The sequence below is a fragment of the Danio rerio genome, chromosome 1, assembly GCF_052040795.2.
Source record: "Danio rerio strain M-AB ecotype USA chromosome 1, GRCz13ab, whole genome shotgun sequence".
In the NCBI taxonomy this organism is placed as follows: Eukaryota; Metazoa; Chordata; class Actinopteri; order Cypriniformes; family Danionidae; genus Danio; species Danio rerio.
In genome coordinates, this window is record NC_141021.1 from 43,328,653 (window position 1) to 43,350,839 (window position 22,187).

Below are 22,187 nucleotides of genomic sequence, written 5' to 3' on the forward strand. Positions count from 1 at the left end.
TATTAGATTATGTAATGCTAAATAATAGTTATTGTTCACCATTAGTTCATGTTCTCTAATGTACTGTATTAAATAGCACATTAATACATGTTTAGTTAATGTTAACAAAGATTAAGTCTTGCTTAACAGATATGTTGTTCACTGTTAATTCATGTTCACCATTGCATTAACTAACATTAACTAATATTCACTCATTGTAAAGTGTTATTGTAATTTTAAATATTAAAACCAATATGTATTTGTAAAAAATCTTAATTTATTTATCCCAACATAATATTATAGCATCTCATTTTTATTTAGTTAATCCAGATTTACTAAAAATAAAACAACAATAAAAACAGTTTAGACTAAATGACAATAAAACAATTTCACTTTATATTAATTAGCTGTAAAACTCATTTATAAAGCGGTTATTAAATTATAATATAATCTCATTTAATTTACAAATAATAATGTCTGAAATAACACACTAAAGTAACACTGAAACTGATCAGCAAATATTTTTTCTGGAATTTTTTGCATAAAAGGTGTGCAGTTTGCTTCAGGGATGAATGTTCAAAACAAAATTAATAAGTGTTAAAAGTATACTGAAAAAAATATTCAACGATGATTCCTTCGATTTAATCAATTTTTTAAAGTTAAATTGTTGTAAAAAATTTATTTGCAGTACATCAAAGTTGAACATTACTAAATTTAACTTATTTGTGTTAATTCAACCTAAATAAATAGTTTGCAGCGATTTTGCAGACATATTTTTTTTTTTTTTTGTAAGTAAACAGTACCTTTAAATTTGTTATAGCAACCTTGTGATTGTGTCCCTATAACTGACAGCTACAGAGACACACGTGTCTGTCTACCCAAATCTACAAGTGTGAGTGTGTGTGTGTGTCACATTCACATGCACACAGTCAGACGCCATGAGACACTGTGGCGGGTTTGATTTTAATTCCCCAGCCAACGGGTGCACAGTTTGAATTGTAATGGGCCTAAACAGCAGGATTTGTTACAATTAAATTTCAGTGCAGCAGTCACGGTTATTTATTTAATTTGACATTTTTACAGTGTTTTCTGGGTAGTATAGTCAGTGAATGTAATAGATTATTTAGTTTGTGATTCACCCTATACCATAATTTAATTTATATGGGCATGAGGCAAAACAAAGACATTAAATATAGAAATGTCCAACTAAATTTGCTTGTGTCAATTCAGCCCATACAGATTGCTTGCAATCACAATTTAGTGCTGTGGTTTACTGTTGCTAAATCAAATTAAAGGGATAGTTCATAGTTAATCCATGGGGGATAGTCCTTATTAATTCATAATAAGGGATAGTTTATAGTTAATATTTTCTCATACTCAGGTGGTTCCAACGCTTTATAAGTTTCTTTTTTTTCTCATGGACACAAAATAAAGATATTCAGAAAAATGTTGGAAACTGGTAATCGTTGACAACTATTCAGCAAAAAACCAGCTTGATCTCATCTGAAAATGTAACTATTTTACATTTTGTCGGTTTAGTTTCTAATTCGTACGAAATCGTAGTTCAGTTTAGTTTTATAGAAAATGTATGATTTTTAAAAAGAGGCATGGCACCAAACCCACACCTAATCCCAACCATCATTGTGCAAATCATACTAAATTGTACACATGAGAATTCATATGAATGACACACTTAATTTAAAAAGGTACAAATTGCTGTGGGATAGCATTAGAAAAACACTATGGAAGTCGACATTTTTCAAAATATCTTCTTTTGTGTTCAACAGAAAAAAGAAACTAAAATAGGTTTGTAACAAGCAGACCGAGAGTAAACGATAACAGAATTTTTAATTTTGTGGTGAACTGTCCCTTTAAGACAGATGGCTGGTGCGTGTTTGTGTGTGTGTGTGTGTGCGTGCATGTGTTGAGAGGTTCATGTCTTGCAGTATAACAGGTCAGAATGTCCTCTTGTTGTTCAGTGACTGAAATGGTTTATTGTGTACTTTTATAGTGAGCTCATGGGTTGTTTCCAGATCCAATAAAACCTGTCTACATGTTCATCCAGCAGCTGCACGTCCCATTGTTGCATGCTTTTCATTATTTATAATCTAATTCTAATTGCAAAGATGGAAAACTAAATAATGTTGTTTAATTATGTATTATTTTATTTGTTTAATCAAAAGGGTCATTCTTTTGTTTGAACAGCCCCCTTTTGGAGTTCTGTTTATTAAAATTCAGTTCAATTCAATTCAAGTTTATTTATGTAGCACTTTGTAAAATAATTATTATTTCAAAGCAGCTTAATAAAAGGTGCACATTATTGCATTCAAATTAAGTTAAAGTTACAACATCCCAGGTTCATTCTAAAAACGTACCCTTATATACATTTCTGGAAAGTGCCAAACACGTCCCAGGAGCAAAAATTTTTTTTGCAGTTTTTGTTTTTGCGAATCCACCAGAGGCCACTGTGTATGCTTTTTGAGATCTCAAATTTCTTGCTGTTCTCGTGTAAATCCACCAGAGGCCACTGTCTACTGACTGATCGACTAACTCACCCTTCTCCTTCCCTAAACCCAACCAATAGTGTTTTCAAAAGCAATTCAGAAAAAGAAAAGCGCTTGACTGATTTTTACCATGCTGGTTTTCAGATTTTACCACATCAAACAAGTAATTATTTACTTTTATTCAATTTTGTTGCCTTCTGTTTTTGTCTTGCCCGCTTTCTGGAACCATACATGGCGAGCTACTAAACAAACTGGTAACAGCCGGAAAGCTGTCAATATAGAGATATTCTGTCAGCTGGTGAACAAGAAAAGCCTGTACCTCCCTGTAGCATTCATTTTAAAGACCAAATGCAGCCATCCGTACTTCTCACCAAGTCCTTCTGATCTCAAGAAATGTATATAGGACTACGTTTTCAGAATGAACCCATGTTGTTACAATCAAATACAAGTTATAATATACAGACATAGTTAACCTGCAGTTTTATTACATATAGGTGATGTCTTTGTGTGCATCTTTAATGAAGTGTATTTGTGTATTAAATGTATGCGTTGTCCTGAAAGTCCTCGGTGACTGGCATTATCTCTTCATCTCTTTGTATGAGTTGTCCTTGAAGTCCTCTATGCTTGGCATCCTGTGTTGTCCTTGAGGTTCTTGATGGTTGGCATAATTTCTTCACAGGTCTTGGATCACATCTATAGTGTTGCACATTCTCTAGAGGCCTCGGAACTATTCTCAGGTGGAAATAAAGAACAAAGAATATAATTGGCAGAGCTGCTGCTCATAGTGTATTTAAACAAGAGATATTAAATGTCAATGTGAAAATTAAGTGCTATAAATGAAAATAGCAGTTACTGTATATAACCAAACATAGAGACAAACAAAGCATATACAGTTGAAGTCAGAATTATTAGCCCCCCTGAATTATTAGGTACTCTCTTTATTCACCCCCCTCCCTAATCCAATTTCTGTTTAACGAAGAAAAGATTTTTTCAACACATTTCTAAACATAATAGTTTTATTAACTGATTTCTAATAACTGATTTATTTTATCTTTGCCATAATGACAGTAAATAATATTTGACTAGATATGTTTCAAGACACTTCTAAACAGCTTAAAGTGACATTTAAATTTAAGGCTAACCTAGGTTAATTAGTTTGTTGCCTCCGTCCGGACCTAATGAACTAAACCACAGAAGTGTAAGCACCCTTACTGTCATTAGAATACTATAGTATTAGTAAAGGAGGGTTGAATAAGCTTATGGTCAATAGAATTATACATTTATCTATAAAACAATTTTTTCTCATAGATTTGCTAAAAAAATTTAATAAAGTTTTATGCGTCATGATTTTATGATCTGGCGTCATGTAGTAATTATAGATGAAACATACAGTATATCATAAAGGACTTAAGGAATTTAATGATATGCAATCAAGGTTTTATCTAATAAAGATAGATAACTGTTGATAGATACAATTATTTGAAATATTCAGATGTTTAATACAGCATCACCAGCCAAGTGATCACATCTGTTGTTTTACGTGTATTGTTTCATTCAATTTCTGAAATCAACACAAATTCAGTGCTGATCTCTAACTGACCACTTCTAGACACTTTGAAAACCTCACTCACCATTGCATTTTGGAAATAACCAACGGCTGCTTCATAGCCCGCTTTCCCCACCCATGGTGTACGATCTCATTGCACAACAGGAGATGTTTGGGTTTTCAAATGCTTGAATTATGGATCCTGGTTCCCTTCACCTTCACAGTCCATTTTTACATTGGCAGTCAGAGATGAAACTCTTCAGGATACACAGCTTGCCTTGAAGTTAATGGATATCCCCCTACTGAGACTGCTGTCCCTCATTGCTAGTCTGTTATATACTGCACTGAAACCTATATTGGGATGCTCTCTGAGGCGTCTCCGCTGTCATTTTAAACCGTGCGTTATATTTCCAAAATCGCAAGTGTCATATGAATGAGTCAAATGAATATCGTTAGACCGCTGCACAATCCTTAGGGGCAGTAAGAGCGGGCCAAGATGGAAGCAGCTGGAGGTTAGGAGAAAGAAGTATGTGTAGATGTGAATAACCAGTTCATTAGAAAGCTCCAGAGGCCTGACAAGGACAATGTGTGAAAAAGTGAGGGCTTTTAATGATGAAGAGAGCAAGTATGGAAGGAGACTCACATGTGAGTTTGTCATCTTTCCTTTTCTTCCACGTTAATGGCCGATGACAGCATAGATGATGAAAGAAAAGAGGTTGAGAAAGGAAGAAATAATGGCACACAATTTAACATGCACTCTGGTGTTATGTGGCACATCCATTTTCACAATGGTAACTTTTTAGTGTTTAGTTTTTTTATTTATTTTTTATTCTTGAACGTTTGCACTGTTTTGAAGATTTTAATTAGAGGTTTCTTGCAGTAGGTGCATCTGAAGACAAAAAAGGGTCCAACTTTATATGAGGTGGCCTTAACTAATATGTATTTACACTGAAATGAATCATATGTTACAATGTACTTATTGTGTAAATGCATGTTTTTCAGTGGTGGAAAGAGTACTGAAAAAATATACTCAAGCAAAAGTTCCAGTACTTGCACAAAAATGTAGCTTAGGTACAGTAAAATTATCTGAAGTTTGTCCTGCGCGCTTGCGGTTTTTTTAGTTACTTCTTTGGTTTGGTGCGTTAATCTGATCGTTACTATTATTTAAAAGAAGGTAATGATTCGCACTCAATTGCTTCATACTGTTTTTATTGTAAGAAATGTAAGAAATGTAAGAAAAAGTAAAAATAAAAACAGTATGAAGCAATTGAGTGCGAATCATTACCTTCTTTTGAATAACAGTAAAATTATCTGTCATAAATATTACTCAAAATATGAGTAAACCCTATTAAAAGTACTCAAGAGTAGTATTATGCTGTAAAACGCTAATGATTTTATATGCAGTTGGTACTGGTGTGTGTAAATGTAAAATTCTGTAGTGCATTTAGTTATTACTATTGGCAAGTTTCAGACTGTCTAAACCAAGGGATGCTTAAACTCAGTCCTGGAGGGCCAGTGTCCTGCATAGTTTAGTTTCAACTTCCTTTGAAACAACTGTTTGAAATTTCTAGTATACCAGGGTTTCTGCAGCTTTCATCAAGATAAATTTAAGACTTTTAAAAGCCATTTTAAGACCATAATGAATTAATTTTCAGACTTACACAAGCTAAAACGCAAAATATTTTTTAAAGGCCAATTTGAAATCTTAAAAAAAAAAACATTAAAAACAAATGTTATTGAAGAGAAGATAATTAAACCATATTTAAAATGAATATAGTTAATAAATATAATAAATTCTATATAATAAATAACAAAATAAATTCTTAAAACTTTTATTGAAATATATTGTTAGTTTTTGGATGGGTGTTGGGCTAATTGGGTATACTCTGTAAAAAAAACAATTTTACAGAAAAAATCTCAAAATTTTTTACAGTAATTTTTTGTCATTTCACATTATATTCAAAACTTAGTAAAATGACAAACAATCTCTGTAAATTAACAGTTTGACTTTTTTATACAAGGAAATTACATAATTACTTTTACAGTATTTTTTCTGTTATTTTATATTATATTCAAAAGTTCATAAAAATTACAAACACTGTTATTTTGACTGTTATTTTATGTACTATATGAGTAATGACAAATTACAGCAATTTGTCTGTTTTATACAATAAAATTGTCGTATTATTTACACACCTTTTTCCAGGTGCTTTTTCCAGTTTTTTTTTTTTTTTTTTTTGAAGTACATTTAAAGTTACGTAAATTTAAGGTAATAAATTGTAATTACTTGCTCTGTAAAAAGAAAAAAGAAAAGATGGTTAAAAAATGATCAAATGACTGGCAGCTACGGCTGCCAAACAAAAACCATAAAATTACGGTAAAATTTCTTTGTTGAAATAAAGTGCAAAAATAATAAATCTACAGATTAAAATGTTTACAGAAAAACACTGTTATTTTACAGACTTTTCCTAGATTATTACGATCAAATCCGTACATCCACATTGCGCTGATTGCACACACAGTAGGAGGATCGTTATGAACTGATTACATGGATTTAAAAAGCAGCACAGACGCATGCATCAATTGCTTAGTCTGGTTATACGGTTACTGTGAACATTATGACGTGTTTCTCTTCTTTTGCCTTGCTTTGTTTTTTTTTTATTGCTTATGTTGTTTGCTGCCGGGACTAATCATTTGCTTGTTATTTGACCATGACTCTGGATTCCCTGCATACATCTGTTTGCAGTTTGCCCGTGTGTTGACTGTTGCTTACCTGACCATCTCTGTGTAATAAACCTGCATTTGGATCTGCACTTCTTTGTCAGGGTCCACTTCACGTTACAGTTTCATTTCATTTAAGATTTGGAACTGAATCATTCCATATAACTTAAACCTCTACGTGTTTTACAGGAATACTATTCAATAAAAAGTAACTGTAATGTTATAGTTGTGAGAATTTTAATCAGTTGTATATCGTTTGCTGTTTTTTCCAAACTTTTTTGATCCAAAATAAAACTGTTAAATTATGACCATGAGCATGTCTTGGCATTTTATTAAAGGTGCTTAATCGTAATGATTTAGGGAAAATTCTTTTAAATAACATTATTTTCTCTTGAACTTTTAGTGCAGTCACTTTATTGATGGTGTTCGATCATAATAATTTAGGAAAAGTCTGTAAAATAACAGTGTTTCTATGTAAAACTCTTATTGTGTTACTTTATTAAATGGATTTAATCATAATAATCTTGGAAAAGTCTGTAAAATAACAGTGTTTTTCTGTAAACTTTTTGATGAAAATATCTGTAGATTTATTATCTTTTGCACTTTATTTCAACAAAGAAATTTTACCGTAATTTTATGGTGTTTGTTTGGCAGCCGTAGCTACCAGTCATTTGACCTTTTTTTATGATTTTTTTTACAGTGTGTATACCTAGAAAGAGCTTGATTAAAGAGCACTGGTTTGGACACGATGTGTGAACAGCCCCATACAGATTTAACCTGAGAGATACAATACAAGCACTGATCTCTAATAGATACGTGATTACAAGCCGCGCGAGGTAATTACAACTTATAACACAATTAGACACATATTATGCGAACTACACAAATGAGGCAACAATTTGGATGTTTTTATTCCCTTAGAGCTGTGTTACACACTGCACGGAAGCTTATTTTCAAAAACCCATAATAGGGGCACTTTAACTTTTTCAGGTGTGTCTAACTGTTTTTTTTTATTATTTTGGTCATCTCCTTGGACAGTCTTAATGCTTTTAAGCAGTTTGCTGCATTTATAAAACACCCGTGTCTTAAGGTTGTTCAGCATGAATCGATTAACTTTCTATGGGCGTTTTGATTGGACAGGAATCGCAGGACTCATTTTTTACTTAGCCAATCACCATGGACAGAAAAAAATTAAGTATTGACTGCAGGTGGAAGGAAAATAGTTGAGTAAAAATACCAATACTGCACTAAAAATATACTCAAAGAGAAAGTAAAAGTACACAATTCTTGAAAAAAACTACTCAGTTACAGTAATTTGAGTATTTGTATTCTGTTTGTATTCTGCATTACTGATGTTTTTACATTGTAATTATTATTGTTTATTTGCCTGCTTGTAACGGCATCTGTAATTAATTTTGTAATTACACTGTCAAGCATCCCTTACACCTTTTTAAAACCTTTTTAAAAACAAAGCATTTCCCTAATACCCAATACCCCACCTCAAGAGCACCAGAAGTCACTAAGTACATTGTATTCATTAAACATTTTTCCTTGCAGTGTCTGAAATGGTTGGTTCGTTGATCTCAACTCTCTAAACTCCATCTTTTCTCTGAATGTTAAGATGGCACAGTCACTGTGATTGGTCTATTGCATAGTGTTGGAGAAAAAGAAACTGTACCTCACAAGCTATACATATCCATATCCAAGTAGTAAATGTTAGAGCAGAAAACCTTTATTTTTAACATGTTAACCACAACTCTTCAAGATCAGCTACAGAGCTATGGTTCTTATAGATTAGTTCTCTTGTTTTGCTTGGTTCAGACCAAATATACGTAAATATTTAGAATATTTAGATTAAAGTCTTTTTTTTTTCCTCCTCACAGCCCCCAAAACCAAACACATACAGTATGTGTCCAGATCCCACTGCAATTTTTTTTATTTACCCGCTATTTACAATGTAAAAAATGCTGGATTCCACACAATTCATTCAGGTTGTCCCAGCACAAAATGATTAATTTACCTTAACAAATCAAAGACTAAAGAATTATGTTGTTTATAACCCAGCCTTATTCTGAAAACATACCGTTATATGCATTTCTGGAGAGCGCCAAATATGTCCTAGGAGTTACATTTTTTATTTTTTATTTTTGCGTTTTTTTTTTTTTTTGTGAATCCAGGCTGATGTGTACACTTTTTGAGATCTCAAATTTCTTTTGCGATTGCCATTCTCGCCTGCTGCTCTCATGTAAATCTATCAGAGGCCGCTGTTGACTGACTGACTGACTGACTGACTGACTGACTGACCGACTGACCGATCGACTGACCCACCCTCCTCCTTCTCTAAACCCTAGCAATAGTGTTTTCAAAAGCACTGACTGACCCGCCCACCCACTTCCCTAAATCCATCCAATAGTTTTAAAAAGCATTCATTTTAAAGACAAAGTGCACCCATGCGTAGCTCTGGCTACATAATTTGGGATCCCCAGAAATGTATGTAGGGCTACGTTTTTTAGAATGAGCCTATGTTGATTGTTAAGGCTCATTTTACATAATTAGTTTTGAACAAACAGCAAAATCATGTATTTTTTATTGTGTATCATTTTGTCGTATTTGACTCTGCATCGTGGGTTGGTAACTTAGTAGGCTTTTAAGCGTAACTAGGTGATGTTATCAAACCACCTGTAGAAACAAAAAAATGTCCTTTTTACTCTAGCACTTAATTCGCTGAGCACAAACCTAACTTGTATAATTAGCACTTTTTGTGTGTATTGCCTCTTCTTGTTGAATCGCTGAATAACTCCTCATTTGTAAGATGCTTTAGACAAAAGAATCTGAATTATTAAGAATATAAATGTTAATGGAACAACTGTAGGTTCATAAGGTCTGAAATCTGAAATTTCTATACCACCATAAGTAAAACTACACTCTCTACTTGCTGCTTCCTGAGTGAAAGGTACTGAATAATGCGTCCTTGTCACTTTTATGAGTAGATCAATACAATTTAATTTAATTTATTATGTATTTATTTTTGCATAAAAATAAATCGGGTTATCATGTGGATAATTTTATGCCACAAATATGAGTAGGCAATCCTAATGCCCACTCCAGCATTCACCTATCAAATATTGCAGCCTATTACCTATCAAATATTGCAGGTCTCTAGTACAAACAATCCCTCAATCGGCCCCTACACGATCGTGGCCTCCCACTTATCACCCTCCACTGAATTGGCTCTATGACTGTCTCTCCACTCTACCAATAGCTGGTGTGTGGTGAGCGCAGTGGCCCCGTTGTCCTGTGGCTGCCGTCGCATCATCCAAGTGGATGCTGCACACTAGTGGTGGTGTGGAGAGACCCCCCTCATGATTGTGGAGCGCTTTGGGTGTATGGCCATACACAATAAATGTGCTATCAGCAAATCTAATAGTGCATAGTAATATAGTAATTATTTATTGCTCATTACTAGGGCCAGACGGAATCTGCAGACATCTTTTGCTATTTTTGTGCAGAATTGTGTTAAAATTTGCAGATTTATGCAGAATTATTTTGGGAGTATCATAACTAAAACCTTAATATATGAAATAAAAAGTAATACCTTTTTAACTTGTATTTAATGTTTACAATGTAAATCCAATTAGATCCACTTCTTTGGTAAACAAAACAAGTCTCTCTACTACAAGACAGAAAATATGACTTTAAAAACTGTATCGTAAATAAATCATATACATATTTTCATAATAATAATATTAATGAAATTAATATAAAACTGTAAAAAATATGAATTTACACACATTTACACAGGTAAAAATACAGGATCAATGGTGGACTAAAAATCTGCAGAATTATTACAGATTCCGCGTGGGCCTACTCATTATTTTTTAATTATACATCTAATTTTAACTAAGCTAAGAATCAGCTTAATGTAAACCATCTCAAACCAGCAACCATTCTTCAAAACACATCTAAGCAGCATCTTCATAACAGGGAACTCATCATATGTTGTGAATAAGCTTGGTTTGTTGCTCTGTTGACTTGAAATGCTTTGTCAATTGGTAGCATAAAAAGGCACTTGAGCATTTGAAGCTCATGAGACAAAATTAGCTGTTTAACTCTCAAAATGACCTTTTGCAAATGTTTTTTTTTTTATTACGCTTCTGTTTAATCACATATCAGATAATGAGCACCTAATTTACCAATATAATTTAGAATATAATTATAGGAAGTCACGGATGAGAATCAGAGAGACCTTGCGTGGTTATTTTTAATTCCTCTCCATGTGTGCAACGTGGAGTTGATTGGAAGGCACCAGCCTCAGTGTGACTTTGCCTCAGGTTTGTGTCTGTTCATTTTTTAAGGGTTGATTGCTGATCAAGAATGTGCAGCAGAAAAATGTTATTGGTTCATTCAGGCTGCCGAACAGTGAGGATCAGAATTCAGTGAGCTCAAAGCGTTCAATATATATGAGGTAATCAAGCCGAGCAATTGCCAAAACAAATTCTTCTCATGCCCTATACCATAATAACTCACTATCTGAAAATGCATTCAGTTTATTGGAGTAAATACTTGAATAAATCTGTTCTACTCTAATATAAACTAGAAAAGCAAAGTTCGTAGACAAACTTTCTGGTGTCTTGAGAAAGCCTAGTCTGAAAGTTTGAAGTAGCTATAAAAATTTAACAATTTAAGTGGTTTTTAAGTTTGAAACAGTTGGCAGACAGATTAGTACATATAGCTGGTTTCTGTGGATTGGCATGTTCCTTGCTTGGTGGTTGTTAGGGTGTTCTGAGTGGTTGTGGTTGCTAGGGTGTTCTGAGTCATTGCTAAGGTGTTGCTAGGCGGTTGCTAGGGTGTTCTGAGTGGTTGCTCAGCGGTTGGTAAGGCGTTGCTAGGGTGTTCCAGGTAGTTGTTAAAGGGTTGGTAGGGTATTCTGAGTGGTTGCTAGGTCGACCACTGAGCAGTTGCTAAGATATTGCTAGACGGTTGCTAGGTTGTTCTGAGTGGTTGCTAAGGCATTGCTAGGGTGTTCTAGGTGGTGTGATAGGGTGTTCTGAGTGGCTGCTAAGGTGTTGCTAGGTTGCTCTATTTTGTCGCTAAGGTGTTGCTAGGCGGTTGCTAGGCTGTTCTGAGTGGTTGCTAAGGCATTGCTAGGTGGTTGCTAACGTGTTCTTATTGGCTAATAGGTTGTTGCAAAAGCATTGCTAGGTGGTTGCTATGGTGTTTTGAGTGGTTGCTAAAATGTTGCTAGAGTGTGTTAGGTGGTTGCTAAGGTGTTGCTAGGCGGTTGCTAAGGTTTTCTGACTGGTTGCTAGGGCATTGCTAGGCAGTTGCTAAGTTGTTCCGATTAGTTGCTAAGTTTGCCAAGTTGTTACTAGGCGGTTGCTAAAGTGTTCTAGGTTGTTGCTAAGGTGTTGCTAGGGTATTTTTGTGGTTGCTAGGCAGTTTCTAGGGTCTTCTGAGAGGTTGAATAGGTGTTGCTAGACAGTAGCTATGGTGTTCTGAGTGGTTGATAAGGAATTGCTAAGGTGTTGTTAGGGGTTCTAAGTGGCTACTAAGGTGTTGCTAGGCGGTTGATAGTTTGCTCTAGGTCATTGCTTAGGCATTGCTAGATAATTGCTAAGGTGTTCTAAGTGGTTGCTAGACAGTTGCATAAATTATAGTATAACATAAATTATCATGTTTCTTGCATAAATTAGCGTGCTGTTTACATGGTTTTAGTATGAATTACCATGTCACTACCATGTTTCTAGTATGAACTAGCATGTCGTTAGCATGAATTGGTATATTGCTAGTATGGATTGGTATGTTGTTAATATGTCCAATATGAACTCAATGGCAGTTTTTTTACAATGAAAGTCTACGGGACAGTTGCTAATGTGCCGTAAGTGGTTGCTAGGGTGTGGCTAGTAAGTTAAAAGGTCATCAGTGATTGGCAGATTGGTAGTCTGAGTTAAATGAGCGTAATCATAAATCTGTATGACAGTCTCACGGAAAGTTATGAGGTCACAAAGTTTGGTCCAGCGTTAAGTCAATGGACTTTTCTGAATTTTACAGGTCCGTTCTCAGAAAACTGTAAGTCAGATCAGTTGGAAAAGATGTAGGAACCCGAGTCAGACCAGTTTGAAGATTTGGTGTTAGTTTGGTGGTTGTAGTATGAACGATCTATGAGGAGATGCATATAGAAATTAGTTTCAGAAGAAGAAGACGGAAGAATAATACGTTTATGTAGGATAACAGTATGTTTGCTTTCTCAAGCCACCACAATAATAACGCACTGCCAAACTAGATAACATGAGGGGTATGATGAGTAATGCTTAAAAAAGTTCTCCATCTACATCTTTGTTGAGCCAAAGCCAAGTTCAGACTATCTCCAGTAGTTTTATAGCACATGCTTCTAATTGGTCAATCTGAAATAAGAGTATCTTGATCTCAGTGGTTGTGTGAACTGTTTGACTGATACACAGCCAAAGCTACACATTACATGCATGAGCTGTTCTGTGGAGAAGTTCATCATGTCACTCCCAGTTCCTCTCCTCAATGTTCAGATCGATACTCTCAGTTCTTCATCACTCTCAGCTAATACTAACCCTGTTACAACTCCCCAAGTTCTTTCATCACGCAAGAAAGAACCAATGTTCACGCTGCATGCTGAAACTGTGATGCTTGAGCACCTACTTCAGTCTGCTTGATCTTTGAGTCGAGTGTTTGTTATCGCTGCATGACAAACCACTTCTTGGGGTGTGTTGTTTTCTTTTCGAAAGGTTAAAGCACGCCAAAGAAGTATGTGTGTTGGTGTGTTATGCTTGTAGATGGGATGTTAAAAAGCAAAAAAAAAAAAAAAAACTGACAAATTTTGCAGGCTTGCACAGCGTAATCCCACAAAACAAACAGGTGGTGTGACTTAAACATACATGTACTCTTGCAGTCCTTCAGATTTACATTCCAGGTGGTGAGAGTGGAGAATTTAAAATACGGAAAAGCAGGTCAAGGATATGCCACTTTACTTTTCCCCTTGCTGTCACGCTTGTCAAAACTAACCAGCCAATCTCAGCATATGCTGTCCTCTCTCTCTCTCTTTCTCTGTGTGTATGTTTCTGTTTGCATGCATATGTGAATGAACCGCACAAGCAACCTAAACCTTGCATTCAGGTTTGTTTATCCAACCTATATTTACACTCTTAAAATGGAAAGTTCCAAGAATGGTTTCCCAGTGCTGAACTATTTTGGGTTATTAAAAGAGTCTTTCAGAGAAATGGCCTTGAAAGAACTTTTATTAGTGTGAATAACTTTGTATTTGATTAAATAACCTTTTCATCAAGAATCTTTAGTGAGATAGAGTAATTCTGTGGATGTTAAAGTTATTCATGGAACCACTGATGCCAATAAACTTTATTTTATATGAAGATTTAATGATGGTGAGTATTATTTATATCTGATAAAAAATCTGATATCTCTTTTTTAAGACTCACGTTTTTGTCCTGAAACCCACACTGTCAAAAAATAAACCAAAAAATGTATTTTTTAAAAGTAAAATACCATAATAAGCAAGTAAGAGATAATCAATGTATTCCTATGTATTAAAGGGCACCTATTTTACCCCTTTTGCAAGATGTAAGATAAGCGTTTGGTGTCTGCAAAATGTGTCTGTACAGTTTCAGCTCAAAATACCCATTAGATTATTTATTACAGCCTTCAGAATCTACTCATTTTGCTGTCTGAGTAGACTGTAGCTGTTTTTGTAGCCTGTGGCTTTAAATGGAGTAAGCTGCTTCTCCCTGCCTACGATTCCCACGTGCATGACTGCTTTTCCTGCATTACGTTAGATAAACAGCAGTCAGTGACAGAGACAGACTCAGATGAAGCTGAAATACAGCGCATTAGTCAAAAATACCATGTAAGTTTATTTCATGTATTTGTGGTGGTTTATTCAAGTCTTTTTCTTTGTGTGATGAGTCTCACACAAATTCTGTTTGCTGTACACACAAACATATGCATGTTTACTGACACCTTGCAGCCGTGGTAAGCGGTTAAGAATTAGATAGCCTTTATTACAAACATGCTTTGTTTTAAAAACATTTTAAACTTATAAAACATATAAAATCACTGACAGTTGGAACAAATATTTGAATCCCGGTTTATTTGTTCTGTGGATGTGTGTAAACATGTATTATAGCAACATGGTGTCTTTCAATCAATTCGGTGGGTGGGGAAAACTGCACTCCTACGTCCAACCCAGGCTCATTGTGATTACGTACCTCCTCATTGCTGTCAACTCTGCTCTGCATGTCAAGTCCAAGTTGAGCTAACTGATCAAGCTGGTAACAGCAGGAAAGCCGCCCATATGGAGGTAAGCGGTCAGTTGGTAAGCAAGAAAAAGAACAGCGTCATACCACCCAATACCATTCATGATAAGACGAATTGCAGCCATACGTACTTCTGGCTACAAATTACGCAATCTCCAGAAATGTATATAGGGCTACGTTTTCAAAATAAGCCTGTGTTGCTTACGTCACTTTGCAGTAGGCCTCAAAATCACTAGGGTCCTATTTTAACATCAGGAAATTAAAAAAAAGACACTAGTGTTTCTATCACTCCAAAATGACTGTGGACACACTATACAGTACACACAGTTCCGTCCAAACAGCTTACAAAAGTTGATTTTCATCATAGGTGCCCTTTAGAGGCACATATGCACCTAGTTCTGTCTGGTTCTTGAATCTGATTGGCTGATAGCCGTGAGATCACCTTTGTGTATTACTCCGCCCACATACAAGCAGAAGACGCTCTACAGTTTGACAAATGCTGCTTTTTACGGGGTTAATTATTGTAATATTGTAACTTTTCCTTTTTCCTACTCATTGTCATTGACTGGCAGGTATGTAGTCGACAGCAGGCCTGCAGCCTCATGCCAGAGCACGCCTCCCACCAGTGGTGATATACAGCCATATCGCACTGCTACTCTTGTGATATTGCTCATTTATTGCACACTCACTAGCCAAAATTAAGAATAAACAGACTATGGAATAAATCACAGTATTATACATGCAAATTTGGGGTATCAGTTTACAGATCAGCTTAATTTTAACCTACAAAACTGTATATTTCACACTGCATTGTTTCAGCTCAAATTTAGGTAAAATATGGGCAAACCGAAATTTTTTTTAACTCAGGATATGGGTTTGTCTATGTTTTACCCAAATTTAGTTTAGGGTAATGCAGCACTCTTAAAGTATAATAAAATGTGCCCTTATGTTCCCATTCTTTTATAGTCTAGGGTTGTTCATCCCAGACTATACAGTAAGTAAGAAATGGGTAGTGATGAAAAAATGGTGTTGAATAAATAATTGTCTTTGTTAAAATGTACCCAATTTCTGAGTTTAGCCATATGTTGTCCAGGTTTGGGTTTTTAAAAACCTAGCAATTTTAGAGTGCGCATTTTGCTGGGGTCAGTTTTAATGCATGCATTTTCCATCCGTATTATAATTAACTGAAATCATGGGGACAAGGTTACCTCCATGCTTCATGAATTTATATTAATTCTTCATAGGTTCACTTTGACATACTTGGTTGAGTCACACATTCTCTTGCAGGCTCTTTACTGCTTGCTTTCATGGATCGCTTGCATGAGTGTAAACAGCTGAAAATCACTGTCCTTGGTGCTGATATCCATTTATGTGCCAATTTTACCTCTGAATTATACTGAGCAGTTACTGCATTTTCAGCAGCAGGAGCTGTTTGACTTTTTGCACATTCCACCATGCGTTCTGAGATTTGAATAGCTGATTTATGAATGTTATTTCTGTACATTTAGAACACATATTTAAATGCTCTTTAAACATGTTTTAATGAGTTTATAACAAAATATATTGCCCTAAATCACTTTCCCTTTGCACCTTTTATGTACAATAAATGATCTATTCATTACTCTGAATACATTGAAGGCATATAAATATACAAACCGAAAAGCTGGTTGCTGATAAGGCAATGGCTTATAGATGTTTATGCAAAGCTAAGGGGATGCAGTATAATAAGTAATATAGATTCAGACATTTCCCATTACAAGTTATTAGTGTTAAGAGGTATGGGATGGAAATACTTTTAATGAATTGCATTAAAATGTTTGTGTTTGACTTTGTCACAAAGGGCTCAGATTTGATGCCTTTTACAATGTAAATGTAAACTTATTACTGAACCAAATGGCATTCATGTTTTGATGAATACTAATGCTAATACTAACCTTCTTTTTAAATAACAGCATGGCTTATTCCTGAATATAAAGGGTTAAAAATTGTGTTTGCACAGGGTTATTGGATCCTGCTGCTTTATATCACTGAGAATGATTTTTTTTTTTCATAGTGGTGCAGATTCAAGTTTGAAAGTACCAAAGTAAATCATTGATTCAAGTCTGCATGCTTATTAAATTATTTTCATTTTTTTCACATTATAGTTGGACTGATGGATTTTTTAAGCTGCATATTTTGTCTATATACAGTATATAAGATTTGTTTGCCTAGCTATCTGATAATTGAAATCCTATATGTAACAATTTTCCATATTATTTTCTAAAATCCTCATTTTGAAATGATGCACTAAAAATATTGTAAAAAAAAAATGCCTTCATGCAATTTCTTCATTGTGTCCCAGCACAAACTGAATAAGTTAACCTAATTGTTTTTACAAATTTAAGTGGATTGAAACAAAACCACAGTAATTGTGATGTTTCAGCTAATTTTAAATACGTTGTCTGAACAAGAAGCAAGAATCATTTTGAGTGAATGCTGAATGAGCCTCTAATAAACATAATAAAGATTATTTGTATTTTTAAGAGATATTTGTTGGATTAATCAATCCTTAGCAACTAATATCTCCATCTGAATAAGGGAACTGTATACTGCAAATGATAGTATGTGTTTATAAGTTACAATAATGTGAGGTAATCTGTTTACTAACCTGAACAAACAATACAAAGTACATTTATTACAGTATTTATTCAGTTAGTTTATGCTAGCTTAATATTAGTCATTTGTTGTTAGTTCTTAAATCACAATGCAATAACTAATGTTAAAAAGCACACAGTCGGGGAAATAAGTATTCAGCACATCCTTATATTTCACAAAAAAAAAAAAACATATTTCTAAAGGTGCTGTTGACTTGAATGTTTTATCAGATGTTGGTAACATCCAAATAAATCCATATATGCAAAGAAAACAATATTAATTAGTTTACAAATTAAGTGATGTACTAAAATGAAATGACACAGAAAAAAAAGTATTGAACACATGAAAGGAGGTGTAAAAAGGCAGTGAAAGCCCAGACAGCAGCTGAAATCTCCCAGTAGTTATTTAGCAACCCTCTGTCCTTCGTCATTGTAAATTAATATTAGCTGCTTCAGTCCAACATCTACATTATCAGGATTATAAAGATGTAACCAAGGTGGACATTTCAGCATGATCTAAAACACAGCCATAGAAACTCTCAAATGCTTTCAGAGAAAGAAAATCAAGCTGTAGAAAGGCCCAGCAATCACCTGACTTGAATCCAATAGAAAATACAGAAAAAAAAGATTAGATTTGATAGACAAGACCCACAGAACCATCAAAAGTTTTACACTTTGTTGAAGTCTGTGAAAAACCCAGCCTGATCTCACGAGAAAACTCAAGTATTTTACGTTTTGGTAGTTCAATGGCTAATTCGTACAAATTCGTACGAGTTCAGTCGTAAGAAATTGTACGATTTTAAAAAGGAGGCGTGGCACCTAACCCCACCCCTAAACCCAACCGTCATTAGGGGATGAGCAAATTGTACTAAAATGTACAAATTAGATTGTACGAATTCGTACGAATTAGCCACTAAATGAAAAAGTTACGAATTGCCGTGAGATTGTGTTGGAAAAACCACACCTGAGCAGTACTTGTGACATTATTCTCCATATGAGAGGCGCCTTTAAGCTGCCATCACCAAAAAAAAACTTTTATTTAGTTTCAGTAGTTACAGTACATATTCTTGTGTCATTCCATTGTTATTACTTAACAATTTTTCAGATTTTGTATTTTTTTTTTTTTTTTACCAAAATCTGGTTTAATTACTTGTCAACAGTTCCTTTATAATATTTTCCCAGAAAACATGATGTGTTCAGTATTTTTCCCCCACTGTAACTTTTTAAAAATGCTCTATGGGTTCATTCTTAGTTCATGTTAGTAAATAAATAAATACATCAACTAACTGAACCTTATTGTAAAGTATGAAAGTATAAATCGTTCTGTTCTCTACTTGTTCAGAGTAGCACTGGCCCTTCAGCTCAACTGGGCATAAAGCACACCTCAGGTATACCGCTATAAAGCAGATTTGTGGCTGTGGCTCTTCTTCATTTTATTTCTCATGAAATATGAAAGAATATAAAAAGAGTTGGAAAGATACAAAAGAATATGTGTTAGGGGTTCAAGAGAGAGCTTGTACGGTTTATTGAGCTCACTTGCACTTTATGATCTTTGACACAGCATAACATCTGAAACGTAAGATCCATTTTCCAGTGGGAAGCAGCAAGCAAAGGTTAATTTGCAAGTCGTTTCACCTAAAAGTAATATTTTATATACCTATACAGCACATGCAGAATGCTCTTTTTCTGTAAAATCATTCATGAAATCAAAATTGATTATAGTCGATTTTAAATGGATTATTGCAGTATTTATGATGTATTATTTATTTTAATAAATTCTAATTTAATCTATATATATATATATATATATATATATATATATATATATATATATATATATATATAGATTAAAAATACTATTTATCGGCCGATATTGATATGGCTGCCGATATATCGTTCATTCACAGTATAACTGTTTTTATTGCGTTCAAATAAAAGATAGCCTTTGTGACTCCAAGTTATTAGCAAACTATCCATGTCCAAAAATATAAACAAAGTAAATAAACTGGTGATGCATTTTATTGCGGAGGAAAACAACTTTTAGGCTAGCCAAAAACTACATGAATAGAAATGTTAATTTGCTCTCACGGCAAAAATACAGTTATCAATTTTCATGACCTTTCAACAATAGCCAACGCACCAGGCTACCCTGGAGTCTCTGCTTGTTTTCTTTCTCTGTCTGCTTCCTTTTCTCCATCATTAAGACTGATCTGAAAACACACATAGCTTTAGCCCAGCAGGAGCTGATATTGAACACCGCCTCTATCTAAATAGTCATTATTATTTGACTGCGCATTTGCCAGCTTTACAACACATATGGATTTTGTGGTTTATTTTTGTTCTTGGGTTCAGATCAGGCAAAGAACAGACTTTGGAAGCAGACACTTTAAAATAATGATAGGTGAAATGTACTCATAGTATTTTGATATTATTTTCTCATCAGGTCAAATAGTGTCATGTTTGAGTTAGTATTGCCTGCATGTCTGAACACGTTTGATTCTGTTTGATGTTTTGGCAACTGCATTTTTCAAAAAAACAAAACGGTTCTGCCAAGTTTGGGTTATTAGGCGGATTTTATCACTGACTTTCTGCAAACTTTATTTTTGCATATGCTAATGTGCGCTGAATTTTCTTGCTAGTTGCAATAAATGACTTCATGTTTTGGCAGCCAGAATGGAAAGATGATTAGCAGTCAGATAGGGGAACATTTGCATAAGCTCATCGTGTTTGGTGCTAATCAGACAAGTTTTTATCTAAAACTCTTGTGCTTTGTATAATTACAAGTCGGTGTTATGATTAGGATGTATAAATTCAACATCTGTATGCTGCTCTTTGTAGTTTACTCAGTTACAAAGTTGGTTTTGAGATTTCCAAAATGTTTGACAATTGAAATGTAGATTTGTCATTCATTATAGACTGTCAGCCTAAACATTCATCAGAAAAGCCCAGCCTTATTTCAGTTCAAAACAGAATGAATAAAGACCGCCTATGGTAAAAATGTTCTTGGCAGTTTCTTAGTTTGTTTAGTTTGTGATCATGAAAAGCACATAACCCCAAGTCATGTTATTATTACACTTTCAACTTCCTTTAGGCTGTGTCCACCAAAGTGTTTTTTATGCCGCTGAAGCAGCATTCCTCTAAAAAGTGAATAGCTGTGGGTGCTTGAGAGCACTTCTGTGGTGTGTTTTATTGAGAAGCTTTGGTTGCTATAACACAGAACATCTGCAGTCGCTGAGATTAAAAGTGGTTCAAAATGATGGCATAATATGGAGCAATATCATTTTTGTTAATTTTTTCCCATTGCTGTACTTGATGTAGTGGCAGTTTTGGTTTTCATTAGCCCCTTTCACACAGTGATACCGGTAAATATCCGGAAAATTTACGGAACGACTTTACCGGTATATTCAAAAAAGTGCTGTTCACACAGGCGAGGACGTTACGGAATTTTTCCGGAAAAGAGCATTCACACATCCATTCCAAAATACCGGTAAATTCTGACATCATTCACCACAAATGAGCTTTAAATGGCTGCGCTTGTATTTGTAAACATTTGACTAAATTACAAACTCTGTGGATGATCAATATTGTAAACAACTTTCGCAGGATCACTTTCGCATTTCGAGATGTTCATAATATGTGCGTGTGCAGGCGCTCACAGGCTGTTTCATGGGCACACGCAAAGCTTGAAGGTAAACAAACAACGGCTTATCATAAGCATCTCATCGATGATTATTTACACAGTTGGCATTAAGAAGAACATATAAACGTGATCTGACTAACTTCTAGCAGCCAAATGTGTCTGGGAAAATATTCAAAGGCTTTTATTCTCATAAACCGCGCGGACGTAAATGCGTCTGACTGTTCTGATTGGCTAAAGCAGACGTCTTACGTCAGCACGTTCTAGACGTGCACACGCTTATTCCGGAAATCTTCCTTCTGCGTTCACACAGCGCAGCATTCCGGCAAATTGCCGGTAATGTTACAACTTCTCTTTCCGGAAAATAGCCAGAACGAATTTACCGGTATTTTCAAAAAGGACCTGTTCACACATACAACCTTTCCGGAAAATTGCCGGTAATTTTCCGGAAAGGTCTGTATGTGTGAAAGGGGCTAGTGTGTTTGTGCTGCCCCTCCTCCTATGTGATCGGAGGGTTAGTTTAAAAGTGACATTAATGAGCACTCTTCATCAAAAAATAAAATAAAAAATTCAAAGCACCCTTGGTAAACAGCTTTGAAATAACATGAAACATGTAAAAAATACACTTGGTTTGAGGATTTCTTTGTTGTTGTTGTTGTTGTTGTTTGCAGCCTTAGTACATAACTCACTTAAAAAAATCATTGGATTTTCAGTTTTTTTTTTTTTAAGTAAATAGTTGTAAACAATTTATATGATCTGAGTTTAAACAAACAAATAAATGTAGTAATGTTCAGCTTAACTTGTTTGTTTAAAACCAGCCCAAATAAACAGTTTTCAACCAATTACCTTAAAAACAAATTGTAAATC

At 34.6% G+C, this 22,187-nt stretch overlaps 1 protein-coding gene across 19 annotated transcripts in view; it reads left to right on the forward strand.

Moving 5' to 3' along the window:
* LOC147837446 (uncharacterized) overlaps positions 1-22,187 on the forward strand; it is a 287,795-nt gene that overhangs the window by 167,960 nt on the left and 97,648 nt on the right. The gene's annotated exons all lie outside the window — the stretch shown is intronic.